The sequence below is a fragment of the Triturus cristatus genome, chromosome 7, assembly GCF_964204655.1.
Source record: "Triturus cristatus chromosome 7, aTriCri1.1, whole genome shotgun sequence".
Classification (NCBI taxonomy): Eukaryota; Metazoa; Chordata; class Amphibia; order Caudata; family Salamandridae; genus Triturus; species Triturus cristatus.
In genome coordinates, this window is record NC_140590.1 from 88,775,027 (window position 1) to 88,780,822 (window position 5,796).

At 41.2% G+C, this 5,796-nt stretch overlaps 1 long non-coding RNA gene across 1 annotated transcript; it reads left to right on the forward strand.

Annotated features, from left to right (window-relative positions):
• The first annotated feature begins 561 nt into the window (after positions 1-561).
• LOC146808891 (uncharacterized) lies at positions 562-3,235 on the forward strand. The gene is made up of 3 exons (XR_014966276.1): positions 562-674; positions 1,202-1,304; positions 1,875-3,235. It is a non-coding gene; the product is annotated as an uncharacterized LOC146808891 (long non-coding RNA).
• The last annotated feature ends 2,561 nt before the right edge of the window (positions 3,236-5,796 follow it).

Sequence of the window (5,796 nt, forward strand, 5' to 3'; positions counted from 1 at the left end):
TTGCAAGTTCAGATTTTACAATCTTGAATTGTGTTATAATTTCTTTTAACATGTTGGATAACTTCTATTGTTATTGTGAAAAATGTAATCTTTCTATTTATCGTTATTATCTTGTTAGCTTATTATTTGTACTGACCCTAAAGGATGGAGAGTTAATGTATAATCATTTTCAATCCACTGTTTCCTAACCATTCACTGCTCACCACTTATTATACTCATCTTCATATAATTATCATCAAAACTTTATAATTAACAAACAAACTTTCTCACAATATTTTAAGCATTATGTGACTTTCCATAGAGTTAATAGGGACATTGATCCAATAAGATTTCATATTTTCTCTTTATAGGTTCTATACCATCACTAAAATCTGACCACTCTATTTTCAGCACCGTAACAACCTTTCATTATGGGCATAGACTATCCACGTAGCCTTTAGATATAATTGAATTTCTGGCTTTTCCCGATTTTCCAAGATGGCTGCCGTAGTAGATATTTGTATATTAGTCCTTTTTTCATGTCGGTTACCTCTGACGTACACCACGCACTACGCGGTCTACCATTTCTGGGTTTCTAAATATAATGATGTTGTGTGTTAAATTCTGTTCGCATTAATACAGTTACGAGAAATACGGATTCTTCAATTAGAATTTATGAAATGAATCGGCATTAGGTAAGACTTGGTGTGTTCGGGGAACAGCTGATTGATTATATTATTCAGTGTCTCTTGACTTTCGTGCCATATTTAGTACGATTTCGTTGTAGTCTAGCTCAGATGTATAGCTCTTAGCGGTAATCGTACGCTTAAGAGTCCTTCCATTTCATATATTTTTATCTTTAGATTTAGTTGCTTTTCACTTATTTATCTGAGACCGGCTATATTGGTCTATACAGTGGGGTTCTGAGCAATTCGTGTTTTCACACCTACTTTTAATTTTGTTAAATTTATTGATAAGTGCACGCTTTCAGTTTATCACACGTTTGTTCCCTATATTTTCGTACAGGCGGCTACAACTTGTTGTATTGTTTTCCTCTTACCGTTTTCATGCGAGATTCTTCTCACTATCACACGCGGTAAATGATTGAAAATAGGACTTATCCATTTATTTTTCACAACGTTTAACTATTAACATGTGAATAGATTTATGTGAGATATTTAGCGGTTTTGACTTAGCGGTTGCTTATATTTTTTGTTCACAGCCAGAAGAAATATTGATCCGAAGTGATACAGATTTGGTACACTATGTTATATACTTGAGGACAGCATTTTCCTCTGAGATTTGAATAAATTGTCGCACTTCAAGTAGGTTGTTTCCTTTTATTTTAAATTCAATACCAATCAGACATTCTGGTTATGGCTTTGTCAGTACCAAGCGATATTCTTATACATGTGTCTAATATTCTTGCTTTTCTTTAGATATAATGATACTTGGAACATAGGTAGATATGTTTTATATTTTTCATCTAAAATTAGTCAGTTTACTTTGGGTCCACTTACATCACCCCACTTCTTTCACGTTATTATCACTTTAGAGATTAAATCACACCAGTCTTAAGTTTGAATTCTTCCTACCACGTTTATATGCACCTATTCTTCTTAGGATTAACAACTATTGGATGGTGGATTGTACTAGCCACCATCATCACTATTTACTCTCCATCACTATTAGGTTCATAGACCTACTGGTTTTCAGAGGTACTTTCTATGTTATTTGCCAATGTTGTTGTTTCCATAAATCCTTTGGTTCATCTTAGGAGCACCTTTGTGACACTGGTGTTCACCATTGTAAATTTCTGAATAACATAGATGTTACAACAATATCGACGTTATCCCACCATACATATTCCCTTTTTTTTTTTTTCAACTACACAGCCTTGAAAAAGTCGTGGGGAAACTTTATCCCGTGTACGACGAAACACGTGTTGGCTGGAATCAAACATTGGGAGTTTTGCATTATTAAAGAAAACAAGAAGCAAGAAAGAAGATCTCATATGTATTTTCTTGTATCATTAACTTGTGGAAACACGCTATATACTTATGTGAATTAATTGATTACACGTGTGCTAAGGAGTTATACAGTTTACACAGGGCTTAGGCCTGTTTCTGAGGAGTAGGGTGGTTCTCCTCACCTTATAGCACCGTGGGATATTCGATTTCATTACTAGGATTTCTAAGCTAATATTCTCTGTGGCGCCTTTCCCTGAAAATAATACCACAACCTAGAATTTTCAGGTGTTTATAGCCGGCAGCAATTGGGTTGTAGTTGAAGGCAGTGCAAGTTTCTCTCAGTGGGGCAGTATGGTGTTCAGTGGGGGAGAGGATGTGGCACTATGGCCAGAGCTGCTGAATTTGGAACTGGGGAACCAGGTTCAACCTTAATAACCAGTCCACCAGAGCACTCTCCTGAGAGAGCACAATCCCATGCTAGACCTTAGAAGGCTTCGCAAGACTTTAGAAGCCCCGGTGTCTTAGCACCAGCAGGTGGACCCTAGCACTGGCAAGTATGGGTTAACCTTCAAGGTCCACCACAATCGATACTGAAGTTCACCTCCAGTCTTGCGGGCAGGCCTATGAAGCAGCAAAGCCAAGAACCACAGTGACTCTGTCACAGGACCCTTGAGAAGGGCCAGCTCTAGGGCAGTGCAACCGGTGTGACCCGGCGCTGACTTTGGGTGGAGGCATTATATTTGCAAGTATATTGCAAGTATATTAAGGTTTTAAAAGCGCTTGCTGCCTCCATCCTGGCCTCCAGCAATTTTCGGCAACAATAAAAATGTCATGATGACTCTGGTGTTTAATGTTCTTCCTAGAGAGAGATCGGAGTTTTATCTAGTGAAAGTTTTGACTCATGGAAAGGTAGCACATAGGGTTAATGTGCCTGCTGCAAAGAACATGTACCATGCAGATCACAAAGTGCACATAATGTAAATAGGTCAGTGGGCTACTGCTTCTGTCAGAGAAATCCTTTTGTTGCTTGCAGTTTATAAGTTAAAATCCTAACATAGAACAGTGCGCTATTAACTGTCATCTAAGAGCTGCATACAAACTGAAAGATATAAATTAGAGCATTGTGTTTTTCCCCCAGTCTTTGGTTATCCTAATGTTGCAAAAAGTGTTCTTTTGGACAGAAATCAATTCTGATTATTAAAGAGAACCTTCAACCACGGTATTACGTTTTAAATTCTGAGTTTGTGTTTCTCCAGACCAATCACTATTAACCTATATGGCCTACTAGTATGGTTGTCATGTGACTCCTACACCTTGTAGTCCTTAGTCTTATGTAACATTTTCTATACAGTGATTTACAAACATATTGATTGACTCTGAGTAATGTGCGTGATGTAAAGTGCTCTGACACCCTCCACTGGTATGAGCGGCGCTGTAAATCAAATTAAATGCATCAGAGAGAGTGTGGTTATGGAGACTTGAGGGGCACTGTTAAAGGGTGGTAGTGAGGGAATCCATGTCAGAGGTGGTCATTGGGGGGCAATAACAAACATTAATGCACAGGGCACCACCAGTGCTGAGGCCGGACCTGCCCTTGAGGCCAGTCTGCCTCACCCATAGGTACCTCCATTGGCCTTGTTTCAGAGGTAGTAGCTGCAACTCACCAGGGATTGGCAATGCAGAATTTGTGTGCACACCAAATTAAGTTTGCAAACTTCAGTCTCTCTGCTTCATTCACAAGCACCTTACCATGTGCTGCTTGCTGTGGGGCCAATGGAATTAATTATGCAGCAAGCAAAGGAGGACAAAATTATGCCGCAGTGTTCACTAAATTATGCATTAAAAAAAAGGCTGCAGAGTAATGCAGTAAATTTTCTGATACTTGATTATTTGGTATGTGTACACATGCTAACAGTCTCTGGAAAGATTTTGCCTTATTACTACCAGTGTAACATACAAATGCAGCCATGAGAAAGGTGACCAGTCAACCTTTGCAATAAGTCATCTACTCCGCAGCAAAACAAGTCACATTTTTTGATATCGTTTGATACGTTTGAGCTATAAACAATTTATTAGTTTAAATGGTCAGATCATGCAGCAGATCTTGCATTGTGAGGCAAATATGGCAGAGCCATAATTATATAGAAAACATTTGCAAACTAGGATATTTTGCCATTCATGTTTGAACTGCTGTTGTGGAAAAAGGGAGAAGTGCTGATGACAGAAACTCCATGGCTCGGCGACAAATGGCTTGTGCTTCCACATTTTATTGTATTTGAGACATTCTGTGATTAGAAGTATATCCCACTTTGTGAATGTGTTTTAATGTCAATAACTCATTATAACCTTAAATAATCATGTGTATCCATTAGTTGATTAAACTGGGCAGTGAAATGCCAAACAAATACTAAAAATTGGGATGTTTGCGCATTCTTGCCACACCTCTGGCTCTGCCCACTGATCCAATCCTTCGGTTATTCCTGCCCTCTGATTCTCTGCCCACAGTTCCCCTACTTTTTTCCCCCCACTTGGACCACTGAGTAAATGTCGAGCTGTTATTTTTACAAAGCCGAATAGTTGACATTCCTGCTGACATTTCCTATCCCCGCTCCGAGCCAGCCCCCGCAGCAGCAGCGTTTCCCAAATCCCTGCACTTAGCTGGTTGCAGGCTGATGAACGGAAAATGCTTTCGTTTATGAATAAAGCCGCCATTCCTGCAGTCAATTATCCTGTTATTCGCCCCCCTCCACCCCTGCCCCACATATATACATTTCCAAATACATATTGCAGGATCCACTGTGCTGCTGAAAGGACTTCCACACTGCTGGACTGCTGCCCTGCTGTGCTGACCTGCTTCCTGCTGCCCTCTTGCCTGCATCTCTTGAACTTAGGACCCAAAAGTGACTCCATAGACTAGTTGACTGGCCTTCTGACTAGAGCTCCATTAACCTTGAACCCATCACCTGAACTCTGCCATCTGTGAGTCCTACCCTCCCAAGGTGTGTCACTCTTTTCCTGGACCCTTGGAAGTAGGCTCTGCCTGCCCATCTGTGGATACAGAAGAACCAATGCATCTCCACTGCTGAGCGGCACAACCCGGAGTAGAACTGACACATCGCCTCTACTGTGAGGGTTATCCCAGCGCAAGGACTCCGCATTGACTTTGCAGCTCACATTGAACCCACTGTTGTGCCCACGCCTCCCAGACACAGGCCCTCGCATCCCAAATCTCTTGATGGCAGCCTGGATTATGACACAGGTGATGCATTGCCTCGGCTGCGCTACGCAGCCTTTTTTTTTTTAAACATTATTATTGATAATAAACAACAACCTTCCAGGCATTACAAAGTCATCGGTGGCAAGGCAGAGAAATCGATAGGATAAACTACCAGTCATACAGAGTAAGAGGATACTTAACACATTATCTTGGACGGTACCAAAGTAGTTAGAACAACGGTTACATCTTAACATAGGTAAGAAACAACGGAAGACATGCATGCTTCATTCACACTGTGGGGTGCGAGTGGTGGCTGCCCGGTGATAAGGTCCCCTCCGCCCCATCCCGCAGATCCATCAGTGTCCGCCTCTCCCTTCTCAGTTCCACCGTGGGAGAGATGCATATGGCCCCCAATATTTATTCCACTTTCCCCATTTACTGTCCTATTTTTGGGAGCACCCTCGCCCCTTGAACACCGTCTTTTCAGCCACCATAGCATTGTCCATATCGGTCGCCCAGTCTCTTACCCGTGGCAGCACATCAGATACCCACTTCTGGGCAATATTACATTTGGCTATGGTTCACCACATAGTCGCCCACGATTGTTCCGTCTGGGTGAGGTCTGTTGCA